General features: G+C 40.0%; 1 long non-coding RNA gene across 1 annotated transcript; it reads left to right on the top strand.

Moving 5' to 3' along the window:
* Window positions 1-27,455, top strand: LOC122559387. The gene is made up of 3 exons (XR_006314416.1): window positions 1-510; window positions 14,829-14,936; window positions 27,422-27,455. It is a non-coding gene; the product is annotated as an uncharacterized LOC122559387 (long non-coding RNA).
* Window positions 27,456-27,510: the final 55 nt, after the last annotated feature.

The following is a 27,510-nucleotide window of genomic DNA, read 5'->3' as shown; positions in this document are numbered from 1 at the left end:
TTTTTCCCAGTTCATGCTCAAAACAATAAAAGGACAAGATGACTGAATCTAGTCAAGATTGTGAGATTAATGTTTCTACAAATTAAATAAAAATAGGCTATTCCTTGAGAGAAATGGGGTATATCTGAATCACAAAGTATTTTGCAAGTGATGGGTTTACCCACAAAATGAACTTTCAGAGAATTGTAACTGGGCATCGCATCTTTTTATCTTTTTTCTTTATTTTGAATTGTGGACAAAAACGAGAAAATGTTTTAAATCAAGGACTATAGGAGGACTTGCTGCCTTTCTAAAAACAATTTACTGGAACTCATTGTGAGTTTTGTTTACATTGCTGCTTTGTTCAAGCAGTGGGACAAGATGTTTGACACATTGGAGTTACCTGTTGATTGGGGTTTAAATTCAGACAATTGTGTGGATCAGGAGTCATCAGCATGAAAACAACTCTCTGACTGGCTCCTCAGCAGGTGGACAGCTTGTGTGTGAACAACAGGCAAAAATTTTCAGATGGTAAGAGACAGCATTTCTCTTTGCAGTGAAGTAATCAAAATCTGAAAGGTAAATAGCTCCCTCTCCCAACATTTGCTTTAAGCTGTGGTTGACTTAGAAATTGACCAAATAATGTGTTAAACCCCTTCCCTGCCACACCACAGTCCCACCTCTCAAAACATTATGCCTTCAGTACAGAACTGAAAGGACTTGGAAATGAAGATCAAAGGCCATTCAGCCCATCAAGTCTGCTCAGTCATCGAATAAGATCATGCTTGATATAATAATCCTCAATTTAACTTTCTTGTCTTTACACTAAACCTTTAATTCCATTCCTCATTAAAAATCTGCCTAACTCAGACCTGAATATACAGAGAGCTCTCTTTGGAGTTCCACAGATTCACTGCCAGCTGAAAGAAGATAACCCTCCTCATCTCTGCCTTAAATATATGACTCCTTACTCTGAGATTATGCCTCCTGATTCAAGATACTACCACAAGAGGAAACAACTTGCACATCTATCCTGTCAAATCCCCATGTCTAAATCTGAGCGATTTGGAAGACAGAAGATGATCACCTGTTTGAATGATTTGCTACTGAACTGTGTTGACCAATATTTTGTCCTCCACTTATGGCATTCACGTTCATTTGTTTGTTCATATCTGTCTGCAGCTATGTGTAAGAGTTTAAGAAGAGATTAGAGTTTCATCTAGTATGTTAATAATGCAGTTTTTTGTTTGCTTGTGATTTATTTACATTGATTTATTTCTAATAAATGATAGTTCATGTAAACGGCAGAAACCTGGTCAGCATTTACTGTTAACTTGAGTCCACCATATAGGTTAACTGGGTACTTATTTGATCAAATTTTTGAAGACCCCAAGAGTAATGGAGCTCATCAAATTTTTCCCAAGTGTGTCAAGACATCGTAAAATGTTTTTATTTTATAACACGAGCAATATGTTCAACAAGAATACTTCATTGAGGTGAAGATTACATTGTCTGCTGTAGTAGTAGAGGTAGAGGTCACATAACAATGGTAAACTAAGACAGGCATTTATGCATGCTTGCCTCTCAATCAAACATTATTGTGTGCATTTTTAGTTACCGACTTTATGCAATTACTCTTCTCATGCAATTTAGTATTTCAACTGTCTCTGTATAAGCATTGCCTTGAAATCATGTTGTTATCTTAATGGTGCATGTGCATGTTCTTGTCATTGGCTATTCTTGGCATTCCTTGCCATTTTTTCTTGCTGTGGTAGTCATTGTTAACCTATTTCTGTTGTTAGCTTGCTATGGACTTCTGTGTCTGACAGTTGACCTGTTGTCTGTGTAGATGGCATGTTCAGCTCTTCCTGATCAGTAACGTGCAGTTAAGGAACAATACCTGCAGTTGAGCATACTTGTGGTTTCGATGGCACATAAAGTCATAGAGTCATAGAGATGTAAAGCATGGAAACAAACCCTTCGGTCAAACCTGTCCATGCCAACCAGATATCCCAACCCAATCTGGTCCCATCTGCCAGCACCCGGCCCATATCGCTCCAAGCCCTTTCTATTCATATACTCGTCCAAATGCATCTTAAATGTTGCAATTTTACCAGCCTCCACCACATTCTCTGGCAGCTCATTCCATATACGTACCAACTCTCTGCGTGAAAAAGTTGCCTCTTAGGTCTTACAGCCGCAACATGACCTCCCAACTCCTGTACTCAATACTATGACCAATAAAGGAAAGCATCCCAAACGCCTTCTTCACTACCCTATCCACCTGCGACTCCACTTTCAAGTAGCAATGAACCTGCACTCCAAGGTCTCTTTGATCAGGAACATTCCCCAGGACCTTACTATTAAGTGTATTACAGCCGCAACATGACCTCCCAACTCCTGTACTCAATACTATGACCAATAAAGGAAAGCATCCCAAACGCTTTCTTCACTACCCTATCCACCTGCGACTCCACTTTCAAGTAGCAATGAACCTGCACTCCAAGGTCTCTTTGTTCAGAAACATTCACCAGGACCTTACTATTAAGTGTATAAGTCCTGCTAAGATTTGCTTTCCCAATTCCATTGTATATGATCAGGGTGACAACCACTTCATTCAGGTCCAAGTTGCCAGTAGGGCTGGCCTTTTTTTTTTAAATTGTTGCATGTTTGTATCCTGATTGTCTTGCTAATGCTCAACTGTAGCAATGGTTCTTGTGAAAAAAAAAATTGGCTTTCTGTTTTATCCCCTTCATTTTTAACTCACACCCATTTCTACCTCTGGCTTCAGAATTTTTGCTAGTGGGAGAGCAATTTGTGTGCAGTGTGACATTAGTCTTTGAACTGGAATATTTTCCATGCAGTATGTATATATATTTCTGTAGTCACGGATTGTCTTGCATACATCCATGATGTATGAAGAGAGATTGGATTATATTCACTGGAGTTTCAAAGATTGAGGGGTGATTTCATAGAAACCTATGCATTTCTAGCAGGACCAGATGGGCTAAATGCAGGAAGAATGTACTGGGGAGTCCAGAAACAGGACTCACAGTCTATGGATATGGATAGGCTGTTTAGGACTGAAATGAGGAGAAATTTCTTCACCCAGAGACTGGTTAGCTGTGGCAATTCTCTGCCATGGAAAGCAGTGGAGGCCAAAACATTAAATGTTTTCAAGAAAGAATTATATATAGTTATAAGGGCTATAAACAAAAATGGAAAGCAAGCTGGTACGGGGTGGCAAGTTGGAAGATCTGCCCTGATCATATTGAATGGGAGAGCAATCCCGAAGGGCCAAATGGTTTACTCCTGCTCCTATTTGCTATATTTCTGTGATTTGCTTGATTTCTTTGATTCTTTTGGTGACTTTCACTGCTGACTCAGCTTTTCCATTCCACTGAGGTAATGTAGAGATGATGTGTGGTACACAATTTCCCAAACTTTCACTAAGTGATTCAATTCTTTACTCATGAACTGAGGGCCATTATTGCTCATGACATTATCATGAATATCAGATTGGCTGAAGTATGATTTTAGCCATTTGACAATCTCAGCAACTGTCATCGAAGCCAACTTCATGGCTGACAATATTAGTCCACATTGATAACCAGTGCCTGCAATTGTGAAAATACCTAATTCCAACTGCATCCATGGTCATTCTGAGGTGTCAAGTTTCATTAGTGGTTCTCCAGTTTGCATAGCGTCATACTCATGCACTGCATTGGTTGTTGTGGTCCTTGACTTAATTAGATTAGATTAGATTCCCTACAGTGTGGAAATAGGCCCTTTGGCCCAACAAGTCCACACCGACCCTCCAAAGAGCAACCCGTCCAGACCCATTTACCCCTGACTAATATGGAAATGTGTTGCTGGAGAAGCGCAGCAGGTCAGGCAGCATCTAGGGAACAGGAGAGGGGAGAATGTGCAAACTCCACACAGACAGTCACCCAAAGTGGGAATTGAACCCGGGTCCCTGGCGCTGTGAGGCAGCAGTGCTAACCACTGAGTCACTGTGTCACCCCTTAATTGCTCACGTTGGGCCAGAAGAGTACATCACTTGCCTTCTTCAGACCTAATTTGGCAGCTTGTACGGACATGCTTTAACATCTCCCCTCTCAACTCATTTGGGACCATTACTGTATTTTCTTTGTACATCAGCTGTCAATTTATTTCCAATATGCTTTTATAGCAACAGGCACATCCTTGATGCTCTCAGGCCATCCTTTTATCACTACGTCTTGCAACAGTAGGAGATTTGCATCCTGTTGGGTAGTTTGCTTCATTAAATAAGGCACTGGTCTGTCATGTTGAGTCTGGAAGGCACCACACTCTGTTGTAGTTTCCTTCACTTCATTCATTGGAGGGCTGCTCTCAACAAGATGTTTATCTTATGCATGTGTCTCACATCATATTAAATCATATCCCTGTAATAACATCTTTGCAGATGCTTTGGAGCAGCTAATAGTGGCCTGATGTTGGATTTGACTGTCAATTTATCTCTTGTAAGAAGGTATTGTTGAAAATGTTCACAACTGAAGACAATGACTCAGCACGCATTCTCAATCTGGGCATAACATCTTTCTGTTTGTGGTAGTACTCTGGATGCAAATAAAGCTGGTAGTCCTTGCTGTATTAGAGTAGATTCAATTCCTGGCTCATTGACATCATCATTTACATGATGATATTTCAGCACTCACACTATTGCCACAAGTTGCTTGACTTCAGTGAATGGTGCTTCTTGTTCTGTGTTCCCAACACTGCCTGTCCTTCGCTGTGAGTTGCCATCACGACCCATATTCTAACAGCAGATTGGGAAAGCATTTTGCCAAAGAGGTGCTGAATCCAACAAATCACTTTTACATCTATAAGTTTCTGCTTCGCTGTTATAGCTCTCACCTTTTCAGTGTGCAAGTAAATAACTTTTGCTGTCAGTACATGGCTGAGGTGTTTGACTTCAGCCTCTTAAAGTAAAATTTATGCCTTTCTCAATTTCAGGATCACTTGGTAAGCTCTGTTGAGCTGTCGTACTGGATTGTGTCTCCAAATCCATAAACAAGCAGGTTACCCGGCATAGTTTCCATTCCAACAAGGTTACTAACCATCTCATGTTGCATGCATTAACATTCTTTTGGAGCAGTGGACATGCCAAAAGGTATCCACAACCAGCTCTAGCTCCTTCAGTTTTTCAAGTAGTTAGGAAGCTGCTGCTTTCATCCTGCTTCACTTCCCAATAACCATCCTTCACACAGAGAGTGCTGAAGATTTTGTTATGGACCAGGTCAGACCCCCTCAAAACATTTCAAGAAAGTAGCCCAATCCTAACTTTGCCAGCTGTTTTAAGCAGTTGTAAAGTGGATATCCCAGGAGACATGCAGCTGGTCACAGAGTCATAGAGTCATGGAGATGTACAGCATGGAAATAGACCTTTCGATCTAACTCGTCCATGCCGACCAGATATCCTAACCTAATCTAGTCCCATTTGCCAGCAGTTGACCCATATCCCTCCAAACCCTTCCTATTCATATACCCATCCAGATGTTTTTTAAATGTTGCAATTGTTGCAGCCTCCACCACTTCCTCTGACAGCTCATTCCATACACGCACCACCCTCTGTGTGAAAAAGTTGCCCCTTAGGTTCCTTTTATATCTTTCCCCTCTCACCCTAAACCTATGCCCTCTCGTTCTGGACTCCCCAACCCAAGGGAAAAGACTTTGTCTATTTATCCTATCCATGCCCCTCATGATTTTATAAACCTCTATGAGGTCAACCCTCAGCCTTCAACGCTTCAGGGAAAACAACCCCAGCCTATTCAGCCTCTCCCTACAGCTCAAACCCTCCAAACCTGGCAACATCCTCATAAATCTTTTCTGAACCCTTTCAAGTTTCACAACATCCTTCCGACAGGAAGGAGAGCAGAATTGCATGCAATATTCCAAAAGTGGTCGAACCAACTACTGTACAGCCATAATATGACCTCCTAACTCTGAAAAACAACCCTCCTCCACCACCCTCGGTCTTCTACCTTTGAGCCAGTTCTGTATCCAAATGGCTAGTTCTCCCTATATTCAATGACATCTCACTTTACTAATCAGTCTCCCATGGGGATTCCCGTCAGGCGCTTTAATGAAGTCCCTCAGGATTGTCTCCAACAACTTGCCCAATCCCGATGTTAGGCTCACTGGTCTACAGTTCCCTGGCTTGTCCTTACAGTGTCTTAAACAGTGGCACCACGTTAGCCAACCTCCAGTCTTCCAGCACCTCAGCTGTGACTATCAATGATACAAATATCTCAGTAAGGGGCCCAGCAATTACTTCTCTAGCTTCCCACAGAGTTCTAGGGTACACCCGATCAGGTCCTGGGAGTTTATCCACTTTTATGCATTTCAAGACACCCAGCACTTCCTCCTCTGTAATATAGACATTTTTCAAGTTGTTACCATCTATTTCCCCACATTCTATATTCTCCACAGTAAACACTGATGCAAAATACCCATTTAATATCTCTACCATTTCCTACGGCTCCACACAAAGGTCACCTTGTTGATCTTTGAGGGCACTATTATCTCCCTAGTTGCCCTTTTGTCCTTAATGTATTTGTAAATACCATTTGGATTATCCTTAACCCTATTTGCCAAAACTACCTTGTGTCCCCTTTTCGCCATCCTGATTTCCCGCTCAAGTATACCCCTACTGCCTTTTATACTCTTCTAAGGATTCACTCAATCTCTCCTGTTTATACTGACATATGCTTCCTTCTTTTTCTGAACTAAACCCTCAATTTCTCTTGTCATCCAGCATTCCCTATACCTACCAGCCTTTCCTTTCACCTTAACAGGGATATACTGTCTCTGGACTCTTGTTATCTCGTTTCTGATGGCTTCCCATTTTCCAGCCGTCCCTTTACCTGCAAACTTTTGCCCCTAATCAACTATTGAAAGTTCTTGCCTAATACAGGTACACAATCCTTTATCCGAAATGCTCCGGACCAGCTGATTTTTGGAATTTTTCGAATTTCAGAACAAATGACAGTTCAACGGTGAAATTTTTAAGAAATCTTACAGAACAGCAGGCTCATTGTGAGTAATAGGCCCTGAGACAGAATTGAGGCCTGCCGGTGCTGGGCCACAGCTCATCTAAGTGACACGCATCAAGTGGGTGTGGAGTTGGGTTAACTGTTTGCATGCCAAACAACATTGTTAATGAGATGAAAACTTCGCAAAAGATCTGTTGGATTTTGGAGCTTTTCCGATTTCAGGCTTTTGGATAAAGGGTTGTCCACCTGTACTGTCAAAATTAGCCTTCCTCCAATTTAGAACTTTAACCTTTAGATCCGGTCTACCCTTTTCCATCACTATTTTAAAACTAATAGAATTATAGTCGCTGCCCCCCGAAGTGCTCCCCCACTGACACCTCAGTCACCTGCCCTGCTTTATTTCCCAATAGTAGGTCAAGTTTTGCATCTTCTCTAGTAGATACATCCACATACTGACTCAGAAAATTTTCTTGCACACTCTTAACAAATTCCTCTCTATCTAAACCCTTAACACAATGGCAGTCCCAGTCTATGTTTGGAAAGTTAAAAATCCCCTACCATAACCACCCTATTATTCTTACAGATAACTGAATTCCCCTTACAAATATGTTCCTCAATTTCCCACTGATTATTGGGGGGGGGGGGGGGTGGGGGGGGGGGGGCTCTATAAAGCAATCCCAAAAAGGTGATCATCCCTTTCTTATTTCTCAGTTCACCTAAGTAACTCTCCTGGATGTATTTCTGGAAATATCCTCCCTAAATAGAGCTGTAATGCTATCCCTTATCAGAAACATCACTACCTCTCCTCTCTTGCCTCCCTTTCCATCCTTCCTATAGCATTTGTATCCTGGGACATTAAGCTGCCAGTCCTGTGTATCCCTGAGCCACATTTCTGTAATTGCTATGATATCCCAGTCCCATGTTCCTGACCATGCCCTGGGTTCATCTGCCTTCCCTGTTAGGCCCTTACATTGAAATAAATGCAGTTTAATTTATCAGTACTACCTTGTTCTCTGCTTTGTTCCTGCCTGCCCTGAATATTTGATTCGCTTCTTTTCTCAACTGTACTAGTCTCAAATTGATCTCTTTCCTCAGTATCTCCCTGGGTCCCACCACATCCCACACCCCCAACTTTACTGGTTTAAATCCTCCCAAGCAGTTCTAGCAAATCTGCTTGCCACTATATTAGTCCCCTTCCAATTCAGGTGCAATCTATCCTTCTTGTACAAGTCACTTCTACCCTAGAAGAGATTCCAATGATCCAAAAATATGAATCCTTCTCCCATAAACCAGATCTACAGCCATACATTCACCTGCTCTATCTTCCTACTCCTACCCTCACTAGCTCATAGCACCGGAAGTAATCCAGATATTACTACTCTCGAGTTCCCAACACATTCAATCGCTTGGAACTCGATGTACCCCTCATTACATTAGAGCCAGTCTTGATACCAGAAACTTGGCTGTTCGTACTCCATTTCCTGAGAGTCCATCGCCCCCTACATTTTCCAAAACAGCATACTTGTTTGAAATGGAGATAGCCACAGGAAACTCCTATACTACCCGCCTACCTCTCCTACCTTTCTTGGAGTTAACCCATCTACCTGACTGTATCTGCGGCTCTTCTCCCTTCCTCCAACTGCCATCCATCACACCCCCAGCTCTTGTAAATACCTCATTGCCTCTGTCACTCCAACCAATCCACTCGATATGACAGGATTTGCAACCAACAACATTTATTGCAGACGTAATCCTCAGTAACCCTTAAAATCTCTCAAACCTCCCACATCTGACAAGAAGAGCATATCATTCTACTAAAGGCCATTTTGCTCCTTCCAATCAATAGACCCATAAAATAACACTGTCTTATTGGTCTACAAAGCACTGCTCCAGGCTAACTTAATACTTACAGCTTATATTTTTAAAATTTAATCAACACAGATCCCAATAAAAACACATAATCAAGAAATAACCCAATCTACTCATTGTCTTAGATTTACAGTAAGGCTATACTTAAAACTATTCACTGATATGTCTCTGTGCTGTGACCTCTCCCAAACAGGTTCCTCCAAGATCAGTTGTGAATTTCGCTGTTTGTTAAGTTTTCCTCGAACCACTCCAATGTCCAGCGATACATGAATTCAAACAGCAAATGCAGTAACTGTGCAGATTCACTGCTGTGTCAGTGGATTTCTTTCTCTCTGTCCCTTACAGACCACGTGCTTTCTGCCTTTGTCTGGCTGTTGTTTTGACTTTTTTTTCTAAAGTTCCAAAACAATTGCAAACAGCATATAAAACAGTAATTGTTGCGTCTGGAATTCGAGGAAATCATCTCCAACACATAAAATACCTCAAAAAAGGAGCAACCTGTTACAGCCCGAAATTTTTCCTGTCCTCTCCGAGATGAAAACGTTGAAATTCCCACAGGACTATGTGACAAGTTTGCTCCTGATGGAGCTGAGGAGTGGGCACATCTGCGCTGCATGAAAGCACAGCAGCTGTGGCTGTTTTTGACAGAGTAGGTTAAGCAGGGTATGAGGTCTTAGCCGGCAAGCCGCAGTCATGAAGGTGCCCTTAGCGGAGGCTGATTTCATCTAGTGGGATGTCAAACAAAACACAGTTTATTTACAAGATTACTGAATGAAACACAAATCATGAGGGGCGTGGATAGGATATATAGACTTTTCCCTGGGGTTGAGGAGTCCAGAACTAGAGGGCATAGGTTAGGGTGAGAGGGGAAAGATATAAAAGAGACATAAGGGGCAACTTTGTTTACACAGAGGGTGGTTTGTGTATGGAATGAGCTGACACAGGAAGTGGTGGAGGCTGGTACAATTGCAACACTTAAAAGGCATTTGGATGAGTATATGAATAGGAAGGGTTTGGAGGGACATGGGCCGGGTTCTGGCAGGTGGGACTAGATTGAGTTGGGAATATCTGGTTGGCATGGATGGGTTGAACTGAAGGGTCTGTTTCCATGCTGTGCATCTCTATGACTCTATGACTCTAAAAGAGAACAGAATAACGAATACCTTAACCGATCCGAAAACCCAACTGATCATCAAAACTTAACGATGCAGTTCCCAATACTTTCAACAATTCCCATAAACACCCTTGGCACAAAGGTAAAATCAAACACAAGGTCTTGCAGGAGAGAGAGAGAGAGAGATGGCAGCATGGAACACCCTCTTCCATGCAGCTGTTTCTTGGACCCGCAACCTCAAACTGAACTGACTGCTTTCAGTGAACAGCAAGACTGCTAAAACCAAATCAAACCAGAGAAAGGCTGAGCAGGGAGAACTGGCCACTCCCCTTTGATTGTACAAGCGTTTTAAAAAAAAATGGAGCCTTTTGCCTGAAGCAGTATCTGTTAGCTATAATCAAGTTGGCTCTAAAACCCATCCAAACCTAGGCATTTCAGAGCCTGTGCCTTTACAACCTCTCTGAAAAAAGCCAAGGACAGCATAGCCTTGGTAAAGGAGCAGCATCATTATACTTTGCAAGCTGTGGCAAAATTCTTTCGTTGCTTTGCATGGGATAGTGAAATGCCAGCAGTGCTTTACTAGGTTTCTTTACATCAGTGCATACTCTCAGCCTTCCAAGTTATTTTACTGTTACCCATGCTGCTAATCTCTCCTGTAGGAATTCTTGATTATTCCCTTTTTTTCCCCCCAGATCTTCCATCTTGTCTTTCAGGTTGGCCTTGAGCTGGAACTTTCTTCAGCAGCTGAATTGGTCTTACATTTTCATCTACTTCAAGATGTTATTTTTCTGGGAAACATGCTAACCCTATGAACACACTCTTATACTCACCCAGGTTGTGTTCAACAGTCAATGCTTTGGTGCTTTGTGACATTGGCAAATCTCTTTTGGCATATTAAGAATTATCAGTCTAAGCTTTGGATTTGCTATGAATTCAGGAGTGGTATTTGCTTGCCATCTATGATCTTTGCTCATCTTACTGCAATGGATTCACAGATTCCATTGCATACTGTATTTATGGTATCATCATTAGGTGCAAGACCTAATCTGTTCCACCATGCATACTCTACCTGTTGATTCACAACCTTGGCATTTCTTCACTGATCAACTGCCCCACTGAGTGCCAGTTCGACTTCTCTTTGTGGGCACGCTTTCAATTTTGGAGTCCTTTTTCCTGATACAATTCCGTTTCTGATTAGCTCACCCTTTACTTGTTCAAATTCAGAGGTTTTTACAAGCTGCACCAATGAGTTTATATCTTCCCTCGTACTGAATTCATGTATTATATTCAAAGCTTTCCTTCAAAGCTTTTGATATCTCTGTCATTTTTTTTTGTCCTGAGAGATTTAGGGTAGAATATGTTTTGATTCAGTCTCTTCCCAACTGTGATCAAAGTGTGATGATTTGTAATCGTTGTGGTTTGCTCACCAGGTCTCTGAGACAACTGCATAATTCTGCCACTGTTCATGGAAAAATTCCTATTTCTGCCTCATATCCCTAATAATTTGAACAGGTATTGGTAGGGGAAACATTGTTGCTGTTTTCTCTTCAGCAAGGTTTTAACTATGATCTTCATTTGTTTTTGCTTTTCCAATGCAGTTCATAGCTCTACATAACTGTACTTTTAATTTCAGCTCGAGACACTCACCTCAGTCCCATTTCTGACATTAACTTGAGTTTACAATGCACAGTATGTTCAACGAGAGCACTTTATTTAAGTGAAGCCTAAGATGTTTGCCTCAAGGATGGGTTTTCTTCTAAAATTCATTCATGGGATGTGGATGCCACTGGCCAGGGGAGCATTTGTAAGCCATCCCTAGTTGCTCTTGAGAAGGTGAGTTATCTTCCCAAACAGCTGCAGTCCATGTGCTGTAGGTAGATCCTCAATGTTGGAAATGAGGTGATTGTAATCCTCACTTTATAACGCCCAAACACATAAATAGAAAACAGGAATTTTCAGCATTGCTTCACCTGAGGCCCATTGAAGATGTTACCTAGTAGGGTAATGAAACGTCTGGAAATTAACCTTCCAGCTCAGTGAGCAAACCTACATCCAAGATTTTCTGCATTGTCTCTTGTAGATGATACACAACACTGCTGCTGACTGTCAGTGGTGAATAGAATACATATTTGTGGATGTGATGAAAACTAAGCGGATTGCTATGTCCAGCATGGTATCAAACTCCTGTCTTGTCTCTTTTAGATGGTGGACAGGCTTTGGGGAGTCAGGAGGTGAATTACTAACTGCAAGATTCTTAGCCTCTGACATGTTGTAGCTACTCCAATTCAGTTTCTGGTCAATAGTAAGTTCTAGGATGTTGATTATGGGCATTGAGTGATGATTATGCAATTGAATGCCAAGGACCCATATTTAAATGGCCTCTTATTGAAGGCGGTCATTGCCTGGTATTTGTGTGGCATGAATGCGTGCCTCATTGTAAACATCACTTGACTATGGCAGTCAAGAAGTAATTTGTATATGATAGCATTTTAATCCAAACAACATAAACACGTTTTATATATACTTTCAGTAACTATGGGATCTGAAACTTCACTCACTGCCAACCAACTATCAGCTCATCGCAGATTTCCTGGTTTTACCACACAGTGATTTGTGTTTCAGTAAACAAATCTATAGTTCGGTATATTCTGGTACTTATGAAACACTAAAAAACAACAATCACATGATACTGCTTCAATGCTTCTGGTCTCCTTCTTGTTGTACCTCTGATCATGATATATTTAATTTCAGGCAACTAACTGAGCAACCATTTGGCTGGCATTCTATAATCACAGCTTTTACAAAACAAATGCATAGATGTTATGAAATACAGCAACAGATTGCTCAGTTTGTTGCAAGCCTCAAGCAATACATCAGTATTCAGATGGTCTTAATAAACAAAATATTTTTCTTTTGCAATTTAAGATGGCATTGGAACCTGCTGATTGTGTTAACCGTCTGTGATTGCTCCCAACAATATGCTATTTTATCTGTGAAAATGAACTTCCCAAAGCACTTCCCCCATGAATAAATAAATCTTAGATTATGTGCAGCTGTAATCATCACTCTTTTTATATTAATGAAACTGAAAATGGCTTCTCCCACAACTACTAAGTAAATTGTCCCTTGTGAGAATTTTGTTGTAATTGCACGATATATACACAACCTAACTCGATAATTTCATCAGTGTCTGTTTCACAGCAGCCCTACTTTGTTCTGACTTCAATGCAAGGTTTAGTTCAGATGTGGTAAATAGAAATGACTTAGATATTGTGGAAGAATCTGGAAGAGAACAACCTTTTGCTTTAGAAAACTCAGTTTTGAGTCAATGTTGAACAAAGGATTTTTTTAACAAAAACTATCGCTACAATCTCTGAAGACTGAATAAATTCAGCATAGACAATTAAGACAAATGCATTTTACAGACAGTCTGAGTAACTCCCTGATGGAAAAGAACTGCAGGGAAAATAAGATCCTCAGCTCTGGTATATGTTGAAAATGCCAATGAGATAAGGGAAGGAACACCCAAATGTGTCATATAGCAAAGCAAAATCAATTCAATCCAGGTTCAAATTTAATTCTTTTAGCACAAGTATACTGACGTTATCAGATCAGTGCCCAGCACCACTTATAGTTGACCCTGATGGAAAAATGGAGCATAGATACTGTCTTTCATCTTCATGTTAAGTGGCAGATTCAGAGCCAAAAATGATGCAAGGTCAGTAGGTACAATTCAGATATAATCACTTTTAGTATCTGCTTGGAATTGCTAGAATCTTAGCAAGGTTTTATGATAACAGCTTGCAAGAAGATTTTGAATAGATTCATATTTCAGGCTCCAGTTCAGCATGGATTTTTTTTTTTAACCAATCATTATAAATAACTTATAATCATAAATATAGTTATTACATTGATTGACCAAGAACCACAATAATCTTCTATTGAAATGTAACACTGGTACTTTAAAAGAAAGGAGAAATATTACAATTTTTAACTATTTTATTTTTCCATTATTTGTTAATGAGGCATCACTTTACTCAGGTAAGAATTATGTTTTAGCAAAAACTTTTGTTTATAGGGTGGAACATGGAAAGCAAAACCATTCCCACTAAAAGTAGACTCTATGGGTGGAATATTCCCAGTCATTGGTGAATCAAAATGATGAGATTAGCAGTAATGGAATTTTAGATGTCAAGAAAATGAAGTCACATTCTACAACAACCATGATTTGAACAGTGAGATGAAGATTCAACTAGTGAGCAGTGACCAAGCCTATCTGCATGTTATTGGAATCTAATCTACCTGCAGTGATACATATTTTCCTATTTTCCCATATGGCAGACAGAAAATAGATAGCAAAATTTCCCAACATGAAAGTCAAAGCACCCTTTTGGTGGCTCCAGCTCACTTCTTGCTCTTCCAACTTCCATCTTGTGCAGCCATCACCAACATCTCAGGGCATGCTCCACGGCAGTAACTGCCTATTATGCCCCCATCCCTCAGCCCACAGAGGTTGGCATCAGACATGTACTACCCTCTCCATATCATCATGGAACATCTCTGATACAGTTCTGCACTTCAAATTTGCATGTTGGAGTGCACCAGCATCTTTCATTTTATTTCTGCTGCCAGGACAATTTGCATGCAGGAATAGGCACCCAATTTACATGTTGGCAGTGTGCCCTGAGGGCCCATTGCTTCCTCTCTAAGCATTCATTCATTTTGTGCCTATCAGGATGCTCAGAGCATTGCTGTTTTCTAATTTTACAGTTAGTACCCTCAGTCAGAGCTAAACATTTAAATTCTTTCTGTCTTGACTTGTCTTTCAGCACAGACACAAAGCCAGGCAGTTTGCATTGGTTGCCAGCAGGGATCAATCTATCAATGGAGTGCACATGTTGCAGTATGACCATTCTATATCAACGTCGCATCCAACAGTAAGTGCCACCAGCTCGTACAGCAAACACTGCACTTGCTTTAAACAAATGGCCATATCTCAAAGTCTAATGGTTTGGTCCTCTGTCAGGACAAGTGAGACAACCTTTATTCAAAGTGTCCGTGCACAGTAAATCAGGAATATCAACCAATATCAGTCCAGGCAATGGATACAGTCTGTTTGCTGCTTGGGATAGTCAGGGTCAGGGGACTGTACCTCTACAGTCTGGAAAATGAGTCACGTTCCCTGCAGATCAATTACAAACCAGGGTCTGTTTTTGCAAACCTGGGGCTCAGATAAAGTGGGAGAAATGGTTAAATAAATGGGTTGGATAGGAATGTAGGGAAGATCAAAGCCAATGTGTTTGCAGGGATGGCAGCCAAAAAGTGAATATCAAGATTTGGGGAATCACCTAGATTGAGCAACTGAGTCTGTGACTCACTCTGTGAAGCATGATTGCTATTTTCCTCTGGCCTCACCTAAACACATGTGTGCAATAGAAATGAAAATGGCTGCCTCTTTCTTTGAGAGAGGGGATTCCAGTTTTTGTACAATATGAGGCCTTTCAAAGGGCAACAGCATTTAATAGGTGAAAGACACATGTAGATCACAAAATGGTTATGTGCACTTTACGTATTGACCAACTGTGTTGACTAAACATTCAAGTCTGAAGCACTCTTGACCACGTCCTGAAACAATATGAATCAATTTCACCCTTTGCTGTGAGTCATAAGCAATGTCTTAATTGTCAAAGTGATAATAACTTCCAAGGTCCCATACCCTGCACAAAGGGCAGGAGTAATTCACTTCATGAAATGTGCACACCATTGTCCCATATGTAACGTTGTCTTCCTTGGGTTTGGGGGCGGGGGGGATGTCCTCATTATTACTTCCACACTTTTTATCTCCGACTATCAGTTTGCAAAAAAGTTTGAACAACTAATTTTTCAGCCAGGGCTACAATGTATAATGTCCATGTAGAGGACACATGTTGGCACCCTTCCCCTCTCTGAGCTCTTTCATTCCAATTGATCATAAGATCTAGCAGTAGAAGAAGGCCATTCAGCTCATTGAATCTGCTCCACCAATCATGGCTGAACTGAAAATCCTTGTCTTTTCACCTCAACCTTAGAATTTTAATCTGTAAGGAAATCAATCTCAGTCTTCAATTCACTTAACGACCCAGCCTCTTTATCTTCTGCAGTAAAGAATGCCACAGATCCATTAACCTCCTGCAAGTACCCTGTTATACACACAAAGAATCAATAAAGTATCCTCTCATTCTTCTAAACTCCAATTAGTATAACCCCAATCTACTCAGTCTCCCCTCAAAAGAAAATCCCTCCACACCTGGAATCAACAGAATGAATCCGCTCTTGGCTGCCTCCAAAACCATTATCTCTTTCCTTAAATAAGGGGAACAAAATTGTTCAGTTTTCTGGGTGTATCTTGTCTAGTGCCTTATGTAGTTCTAACAAGACTTCCTTATTTCTATTCTCCATTTCCTGGAAATAAAGACCAACATTTCATTCGCCTTCCCTATTACTTACCAAACCAGGGTGTTAAATTTTTTTTGTGATTAATGCACAAGAATTCAATTCCCTTTGTGTTTCAGTTTTCTGAAGTCTTTCTCTATTTAATCAACGTTCAGCTGCTCTATCCTTCTTGCCAAAGTATTTTGCCAAACCTCTTATTTTCCCACTCTATATTCTATTAGACAAGTTTCTGTCTATGCCCTCCTGTACGTTTTTTGTGTTATCTTCATCGCTTACCTTCCCACCTATATTTGTCATCCACAAAACTTGATGATAGTACATTCACTTCCTTCATCCAATTCAGTTACATTGTAAATAATTATTGTGAGCTGTTTTTTCCTGGAATGAGACAAAGGAAGGGATTGAGTCTTTTTTTCAATTCGTTGATGAGATGTAGGTATCATTGGCTAGACCAACATTTATTGTTCATTCCTAATTACCCAGAAGGCAGTTAAGATGCTACAGTGTTGTGGGTTTGGAGTCACATGTCAACCAGAACTGATAAGCACGTCAGATTTCCTTCCCTAAAGAATATTAGTTATCCAAATTTATTTTTATGACAATCGATGGTGGTTCCATGGTCATCATTAGGCTAACTTTTTATTCCAGATTTATATTGACTTCACATTTTGCCATCAGCCATGGTAGGATTTGAACTTATGTCTCCTGAACATTAGCCTGGGCTTCTGGATTACTTATCCATCTGAGATTATGACTACTTCACTGTCTTCTCCATGTGACTGAGATGAAAGTGCTTGGAATAGTGCTGGTAAAGATAACGGAAAGGTGTTCCAAGTGAGTGGGTAGGCAGTGCAGAGGCTGGGCAGTGTTCGTTATGTGATAGGCTGGGATGGATGATAGAGAGTGAGGATAGATACTGCAGGAAATAGTGAGAGTGGCAGACCTGAGCAGAGAGAGACTGAGTGTGATGTAGCAGGCAGTTGATGATCACAGAGTACAGAAGGTCATTGTCCTTCTTGCGGCATTGCTGAATATTCCTCTGAAATGTGGATCCTTGCTGACTCAGGTGGCAACGTTGGAGAAGACTAGCAGGATCTGGCACTGTAGTCACCGCTGGCAGTCCTGTGTGAAGAGGACGGTCCTCCTCTGTATCAGCACTTCCAGCTCCCTGTCAAAAAGTATGAAGCTAACTTCTCTCTGTTTGCTATCTGTGGGGCAATTCACAGGCACCGTACCGAGTAGCTCCACAAGGACGGTGCTTGACTTGGCACACTACTGCTTTTTAAAATGGTGCTGGTGCTGGGAATTTCAGGAGTTCTCTTAAGAGTTAAGTCCTTGTGCCATTGCTAAGCACACCACAACATGAGCAGGGTGCCATTGAGGCATGGTGCATAGCTCATAAGGCGAGCTGTGGAGAAGTACAAGACAACCTGCTGGGGCTAACAGAGAGCTAACAGGGAACTCCTCAAAACTGGCACTTCGATTCCTGGCAAAATTCATCCTTTTATGTTAGGAACAAGTCAGTATCCTGTTGCTGACCTGCCTGCATTCTTATTCTATTTGAAGAATATGTATGCTGACAGTAATGCTCTTGTATAAAAGATACACGTTTCATACATACATGATGAACTTACTTCTCAAACTAGCTCAAAAGGAAAGACACTCAGCAAGAGTTTGTTGTGACAGATAGGGCAAGTCAGTGAGCAGTGCTTTGGTAGTGGGAGTAAATGTGAGGTAATAAGTGGCTATTCACTTACTAAGAAGAATGGAAAAAGCCCAGTCAGAGGCAACATCATTCCAGCACCCAATCTGTCAAGCCTGTTAAGAAGTTTATATATTTCAATTTGATCAGCTGTTAGTTTTCTAAATTTTAAGGAGTCTAGGTCTAGGTTACTCGATCTCTCCTTAGATTCATTCTGTCATGCCCGAAATCCATCTAATGAAGCTTTGTTGCACTCTATCCCCCCTTAGATAATTCTATAAGTACTCTAAATGTGATCTCACTAATGCAGCAAGATTTCCTTACTTTTATACTGTAACCCCTTTCAACATAGATTAATGTACAATTTTATTTTTTAAGGATTTGCTGTATTGCCAGCGGTATCTGTGTTGAGTAAACTTACTCTGCAATGTTTAGGTTTTAACAAGCTGACATTCCTGCAAGTAAAGCTAGACATCAGTGTCCTGACTGAATGTAACAATCAAATGTATTTCCTAACGAGAGAGAGAGGAGGTTGGATTAAGTGAGTTAGAAAGTTTAAAAAAGTTTGAATTTTAAATTTAACATCTTTAAAACATCCAATAATTAATTTCTGAAGAAATAAGACACCATATTTCAGTGCCAGAAAGAAGCCATTGGACCCATTAGAGTCTGCACTAACCCTCCAACGAAAGTCCCACCCAGACCCAGGCCCTCAGCCTATCCCTACAACCCCCAATTTACCATGGCTAACCCACCTAGCTGACACATTCCCCAGACACCATGGTCCAATTTATCATGGCCAATCCATCTAACCTGCACATCTTTAGACTGTTGAGGAAACCCATGCAGACTCTGAACAGACAGTCACTCAATGTTGGAATCAAACCTGGTCCCTGGTGCTGTGAGGCACGAGTGCTAGCCACTGTTCCATCCTTAACAAGAGCAATGTTTGGGGCTTTTATTTAGCTACCTGTCTTTTGCATGAAGTTCAGACCATTAGATATAGGAGCTGGATTAGGCCATTCAGTTCTTCGAGTGTGCTCCACTAATCATGGCTGATATGTTTCTCAACCCCATTCTCTTGCCTTTTCTGTGTAACCCTTGTCCTTCTACTGATCAAGAACTTATCTATTTCTGTCTTGAATACACTCAATGACTTGACTTCCACAGTCTTCTGTGGCAATGTGTTCCATTGATTAACCACCCTCTTGTTGAAGAAAATCCTTTTCATCTCAGTTCTAAAGCACCACCCCTTCATTCTGAGGCTGTGCTCTCAGTCCTAGTCTCTCCTACTAGTGGAAACATCTTCTCCCCTCTACTCAGGCCTGTATTTTGTATGTTTCAATGAGTTGCTGTAATATCTGTTCAAAAATAATAAAGTACAATTAATTCCATTGTTACCTTGACAGAAAAGACACACAATCAAAAGTAGATTTTAGTATGCTTAACTATAACATTACCATATAAAGAAAAAGTATATAGTCAGTTCTCCTTATAATATTGCTAAGTAAACAATGAAGAACTAGAACTTGCTACTATTACTACTTTTGTTCCTTTTATATACATCAAGCTTTAATAAGCAGTTCTGTTAAAGGCAAGCATAATATCACACAAATAATACTTTTACTTCAGTTTTACCATTCAGAGGCACGTTCAACATCATTTTATTGACCTTTGTGTGAGCAGCTAAATTGTGATTATTTCAAATAAAGGTCGATATTTAGATACATTTGTCAGTGAAAATTAGAAATGTATTCAGTGGGCAGTGGGTTCTTCAAAAGAATTTTCCAGAGAAATGCTTAGTATTTTTCCCTCATAATTTTAAATAAATCTTATGCAAGCAGTAGAGTCTAATGGAAAGTTTGTTTAATCAGTCATCGTAAAACTTTGAGATTGTAAAAAAAAAAGTTCATGGCTAAGATCTGAAGTTTTAATTTTATTGTCTATTCAATACAAAATATACTATTTTCAGCTGGGAAGCTAGTGTGATGCTATACTTTGCGTTAACACAGAAGTGACTTAGAAAATAACTGCGATTATACAATGGGAAGTTCCATGACCTTATACGTTGCTCGATGCTTCCAATTATTAGCTACTAGCACCCTGCTGGAAATTGTGAATATCAGCCAATAGTGAGATTGGGACATCTTCCTTCCCAGGAAACCAGACTACAATCATTGTCTAGTCTCATGTGTAATATAGGAGCAGTTCATGACAATTATTTATCATTAAAATGCAAACAATCTTTTGAAATTAGCATTATCTGGGAAAACCATTAAATATGAAAACCTGGTTGGACAGCACTGCTTTATATGAGAGAAAATCCATTTTAAAATCCTTTTTAAAAAATAGAAGCTAAAATCATTTTAACAATAGAATGAAATATTTTAAAGGAGATTTGCTCCCGTTTGCATGAATGGCTCAGTCTGCTATAGCTCAAGCTATTGCACTGTTCATAAATAATAGAGAGGATAAATACAATCACTTTTGTTAGATGTTTTTCTCATGTATACAAGCTTTCAAAACCTCATGCATACTTAACCAAACAAATAGCATCAATTCTCATTGATATAAGCACTTTATCATTTCATCAGAGAGTCAGCAGGGCTTTACTGGAACAGTCAATCAAGTACCATGCTTATAGTGTGAATCAAATAACTCAAAATTACTTCAGTAATCTGTAAAAATGCATTATGAAAAATTGTCAATTTAATTCTTTGTGGGGAATCATTGCCATTTAAGAGAGAGGCAGGCTTCAGACAGCTTCTTGTCATAAACATAGGAAACTGATGGGGTTTTTTCAATGCAACACTTTACAGCCACATAGTTGGAATGTTTTGCCACAATGTATTCCTTTACTTTCTCCACAAAACATGAATCCCCTTACAATTTGCTTTCCCAGCAGCTCATCCAGCATGGCACCTTTTGTGTCAAATATGATGGTACCCTTGTACTGAACCACTTAGTTTATGCTTAGCTGTTGTTTTCTGACAAAATCATGTGTTATTTTAGCAAATACATTCCTTGCTGTCAATACCAACACTATAAAGAGAAAGATCAAAGTCTGAATTTTCAGCTTCAGACAGTAACAGACCTTTTCATCCTTTTTTCTAAGTCATTGTAAATAGATGGAACAATGAATTCAGAAAAAAGCAGTACTATATCATTACTATGTACTATTATCAAAACTCACAATTATGGAAATTATACCTGGCATATCAAACACTAATGGGGAAATCAATAAGATTCTTTTGCTTTATTCTTCTTTTTGGCCTTACTTTATTAATGAGTTTGTCAGATATAAAAGAATATTTGTAGGACTAAAATGTCATTTATCTGACAGCAAATTTTTGATCAGTTTGATAACTTGTGTGAGGAATATTCTATCTTATGTATAAGCATCACGAAAATATCCTATGCATGACTTTCACCATCATGTTTTAAATAAACACTGCACACATACAAAATCATTAAAATTGTGCTCTATGAGATATTGAAGATATTAATTCTTTTTCAGTTTGTTAATTTATGATATGAGAGCGTAAAATAGAATGACTAAAAAAATTATTCAGACCACAATCAAATTATGGCTGTATTCCTAATTTTGCAACAAATAACCTCCAGGTCAGCATAACTTTGCCTTGTATTTCAAAGGAACAAATCTGGAAGTGGTGTGGAGATCTTGAATGAGAGTAGGACAGAATTGAAGGCTTTTGGCTAGCCTCCAGTGATACTATGAGTATCAAAAATTTACATTCTTGCCTTTTTTGGGAATGTTGGTAACAATTAACTTTGCTAATTGGATTTGCACAACCAAGTGAAGTTGCCTGGGGTTACAGCAAAGGCTAAAGTTAAGTAGGCAATGCCCAAATGCTTGAAACACAACATAGAATTACGATATTAAATCTAAATCTCAATGGCTCCTAATAATTTAATCGCACTCTGAATCATTGGAGATAAGAAATAACCTAATTATTTCCAGCAATGACAAAGAAGATTGCATATAAAGGAAGGCATGTTACGTTAGCCATTTTCCAGTCCTCTGGAACCATCCCTGACTCCAGTGATTCCTAAAAGATCTTCACCAATACCTCCACAATCTCCACAGCTTCGCTTTCAAAACACGGGGGTATAGTCCATCTGGTCCAGGTGATTTGTCCACCTTCAACCCTTTCAGCTTCCCCAAAACCTTCTCCTTAGTAATGGCCACATAGTCACCTCTGCTCCCTGATTCTCTTGAAGTTCTGGTATGTTACATGTCTCCCACTGTGAAGACTGATGGAAAGTATCCATTCAGTTCCTCTGACATTTCTTTGTTTCCCATTACTACTTCTCCAGCCATATTTTCCAGCAGTCTAATGTCCACTCCTGCCTCTCTCTTTCCTTTCATATATCAAAAAATCTCAGGCAATCTGTTTTGATATTATTACCCTCATATTTTGTCTTCACCCTGCTTATTGTTTTTTTTAATGGATATCCTCTGCTGGTTTTTAAAGGCTCCCCAATCCTCTGGCTTCCCACTAATCTTCACCACACAATACTCTTTTTCTTTTGTTATTATGCTGTTCCTGCCTCCCCCTCTCAGCCTGGTTGCCTCATCCTCCCCTTAGTATGTTTATTCTTCCTTGCGATGAATTTCTATTGTGCCTCCCAATTTGCTCCCAGAATCTCCTGTCATTGTTGTTCCAACATCTTCCCTGCTAGGCTCCCCTGCCAATCAACTCTGATCAGCTCCACCCTCATGTCTTTGTCATTACCTTTACCCAATTCTAATATTGTTATGTCTGACACAAGTTTAACCCTCCCTCTGCAGGATGAATTTTATCACATTGTGGTCACTGTCCCTGAGGAGTTCCTTCATGTGAAACAACAACAACAAATCCAGAACTGCCTGCACCCTAGCTGCTCCAAAACAAATCTTGTAGATACTCTACACATTGCTACCAATCTGATTTTTCTAGTCCACCTGCATCATGAAACTCCCCTATGATTATTGTAATAATGCCTTTCCTCCATGCCTTTTCTATCTCCTGATTTATTTTCTGCCCCATATCCTAACCTTTGTGAGGGAGTCTATACATAACTCCCATCAGCGTTTTTCTGCCTTCACAGTTCCTCAGCTCTGCCCATACAGATTCTATACCTTCCAACTCTATGTCCCTTCTTGCTATTGATTTAATTTCCTTTCTTATTAACAAGGCAACCTTGCTCCATCTGCCACCTAGGAGAAAATGAGGACTTCAGATGCTGTAGATTAGAGTAGAGAGTGTGGTGCTGGAAAAGCCATTCAGGCAGCATCCGAGGAGCAGGAGGATCGATGTTTTGGGCATAAGCCCTTCATCAGGAGGGTTTATGCCATAAACATCGATTTTCCTGCTCCTTAATGCTGCATGACTGCCTGTGATTTTCCAGCACCACACTCTCGACTCCTATTGCCATCTACCTGTCCTTTCAATAAGACACGTATATTTGGATATTTAGTTCCCAGCTCTCATCCCCTTGTAGCCATCTCTCTGTGATACCCACAACATTGTACCTGCCAATTTTAATCTGCATTCATCTCTCTTGATACCCACAACATTGTACCTGCCAATTTTAATCTGCATTACAAACTCATTAACCTTGTTTCATATTCTGCATGCATTCAAGTACAATACCCTCAGTCCTACATTGACAGTATCCCACACCCCACCCACCGCCCTCCCCTTCTTTTATAGTTACCCCCTAATCTATTGTGCCTGAATTTAGGTTCCTGACCTTTTCCATACTCCCTGTCCTATTACATATTCTGGAAACTTTAATAACCTTTCCTGAGTCTCCTCCCTTTAACTAATCCTTGTGACCTTGATTAACTTCAAATTATGCCATCAGTTTATTTACCCTATTCCGAATGCTTCATGCATTAATATACAAATCCTTTAAGTTTGTTCCATTATCAAGTTTCCCTCCATTTGCTTGGTTCCTTGGTACAATATGACATTCACACATTCTGTCGCTTCCACTTATTTCTGGTAACTATTAACCCCATCGCTAACTAGCAATCCTACCTTTTCTTTTACCTTTGATCTTCTAATTTTCCATGCAACTGAACCTACCTCCAACTATTTATTTTAAAGCCCTATCCACAGCCTTGTGTTATATGATTTGCCAGGCTGTGCAACTCTCATCTATTTTCTTAATTTGTTTGTTTTAAATAAATTCCTGCTGGTCTTTTCATTTGTAATCAATTAATATTCATCCTATTTACCTTCAATCTCATAATAGATAGTCAAATTAGCAACTATTATCAGCCCATGAATTTACAATTTTCCTGGTAATGTCACTCCTCGTTTTGTGCTGCCCATTACTACCCTGAACCTGAGTATTCAACTTATCCTGTTAAATAAAAACCTTTCAAACTATAAGCCAAAAAAGCAAGCAAAGTGCACTATATGCTCCCTCTCCTCTGCACTGAATTTCCAAGTTGCCTCCAATTCCCCGAACTATATACTCACACGGGCTATGTCTCACTCTAGATGTGATCTCTCTGTCTTGACAGTGCAAAGTTTACTGATCGGGCGCCTCAACAGGGCCTCTCTTTGTGTTTTTAATGACCTGATGCTAGTGGAATAAAGAACCTCTACTTCATGATAAACACAAAACACAGTAGATGCTGGAAATCCAAAGTAAAAGCAGAAAGCATGAAAGAAACTCAGCAGTTCTGTCAGCAAGAAGGTTGTTCCAAAGAAAAGTAATCCTGGACATCATAAATGCCGCCAGATCTGCTGAGTACCTTCAACATTTTTTGCTTTAATCCCTGCTACATAATCTTTGGATCATCTGTGTGTTCATATCTCATTATATTTCAAATTCTCAAATTGCTCAGTGGATCTTTTGCATTGTTCAGTTTTACTAGTTCTACTGTAATTTGCTTAATTTTTATTTCTTCTGCCTTCTTTAATCTTGATTAATTTGACTAGGGTTTTACTTCTATTTACTTATCCATTTCTGTCTTAAAAACACATAAAAATTATTGCTACTCACTACATCTGGTGGTACTACATTGTCTCTCTCTTTACACATTCACCTTTTAACATTAGCATCTATTACACCTCTACCTGAACCAACTCATCTCCATTCTGCAGCGTGCAAGAACACTGGCATTCTCAGCCTCTAACATAACTCTTACCTACTAAAGCATATGAATTTTGAGTTGCAGCGTTCAATTTTGTCATTTGAGTCCCAAATTGCTCATCAAATCATAAAAGATATTTATAGAGGTGGTTAACCTCGGTGGTTATGCCTAAAGTATATTAAAAATTACTGCCAAATCCACAATAGTCTAAATCAGGACACCATTTAGTTACCTTTAAAAAACATTTTTAACTCATTTGAAATACTTTGGCCACGATAAAAGTAATTAATCAGTGTCCACATAAGGGACCATAGTATCTCTCCAACAAAGAGACACAACTATTATATGAAAGAATACATAATTTGAGGTGCACCACTCCACACAAACAATGGGGGAAGACAAGGATGCAGCCCTCCGTGAACTACCACAACCTGTATGGAGATTGTACCCATACCATTGGCAGTATTCTGTATCACCATCTACCAACTGAGATTTCCGACAACAACACTCGGACTTTATTATCCTAAAAAAATCAAATACTTTCACAAGCACAACTCACTCATTCAAGATGAAATTATACTTTTTATGCGCAGAAGACAATGTATTAAGTCATTCCATCACTTTTTGTCTTTTATAATCTGTGCAGAACAATGATATAGTTTTATTCTCCAGCTTAAGGTAACTTCTATTAACTGGAAAAGAGAAGGCTCCAGTGGTACACTATGACGCAGATCTTTCAGACTAAAGATGACCAGAGACTGAACATATCCTGAAAGGTGCATGTTGACACCTCTCAGAAGTTACAACACACTGATTATGGGATAATTGGTCTGCAAATTTAAACATCCAATGGGCACTTACCCAGGGTCTGAAACCCTTTGATAAAATATCCAGGTGTAAGTCAGAGTCAAGGAATCTGGGGTATTCAGGATTTTTTACTTTAATAGCTAGCTAGGAAAGACTAGAGGAATTCAAATCAGCTCTAACTTTTGCTAACTATAAAACGGATTCTGTAGTTATTCATAATGATTTCCCTCAAACACTCAATCCAACCCTACTCGCTATGGACTCTTGACCATCCCTCCCAATGGAAACTGACCCAATCTTCAACAACAGGTACCCAACCATTTACCCTACCATGGACACACAGACCTCTGACCCTGTGAACTCTGACCTAAACACCCTTTCCCATTGATACTCAACCCAACCAACCAAACAACTGCCACCCATGGGTATCATTCTTGCACTCCACCAGAAACTCAAAACCCATCCCTGACATCTATCTCCCCCACCCTCTCACCCCCTAATCTGCTACCTGTATCCTTCCATCTGTGACTGTACCTGCTAAACCATCCACCTGGCACCCTACCCCTGACCTCAATAGATGCCACCTACGCATCCACTTACCTTACATCTGTACCTTCCCTCAGAAACTGTCAGGGGCTTTGGGTCCTTTACTTACTAGATTATAGCAGATACTATCATAAGGTGGGGAGTGGTTTTTGCAAGGTCCACTCTAATGTCTCTTGTGTGTTTTTCTGGACACTTATCTAACATAGGAACCTGTATCAGATACCAGCTGCAAAATTCCTGTACAGGTACGTAGCAAACATTTTAGATTACATTAGATTAGATTACTTTACAGTGTGGAAACAGGCCCTTCGGCACAACAAGTCCACACCGACCCGCCGAAGCGCACCCACCCAGACCCATTCCCCTACATTTACCCCTGCACCTAACACTACAGGCAATTTAGCGTGGCCAATTCACCTAACCTGCACATTTTTGGAGTGTGGGAGGAAACCAGAGCACCCAGAGGAAACCCACGCAGACACGGGGAGAATTATCTGATCCAGGTCAAAAAAAAGATTCCATTCCAGATTGGAAGTTTCCGGACCATTTTTTTATGCACTCCAAATACATTTCACATGGTGTTCTGGTCATCCTGTCTTGACTATGGAAATATATGTATTATTTAAAAATAGACTTTGATTTTATCATTTATACATCATGAATATTTACATTTTTGCTGCTTGTCCACGCTCCATCCCTTCAATTCTATGATATTCTTAATGCAAGCTTCTTTTTACAATTGTGTGGTGATAAGTCTGCAAATTCCTCTGCATCCCCTGTGTTGATATTTCATATTTTGTGATGCAACTTATGTTTCGCAGAGAATTATCAGAGGTCTGAAACAAAAACAGAAATTGCTGGTGAAACTCAGCAGGTCTGGCAACACCTGCGGGAAGAAAACAGAGTCGAT

This window comes from Chiloscyllium plagiosum, chromosome 19 (genome assembly GCF_004010195.1).
Source record: "Chiloscyllium plagiosum isolate BGI_BamShark_2017 chromosome 19, ASM401019v2, whole genome shotgun sequence".
NCBI lineage: Eukaryota > Metazoa > Chordata > Chondrichthyes > Orectolobiformes > Hemiscylliidae > Chiloscyllium > Chiloscyllium plagiosum.
Note: the sequence above shows the minus strand (reverse complement) of the source record. Positions and strands in the feature narration are given on the sequence as shown.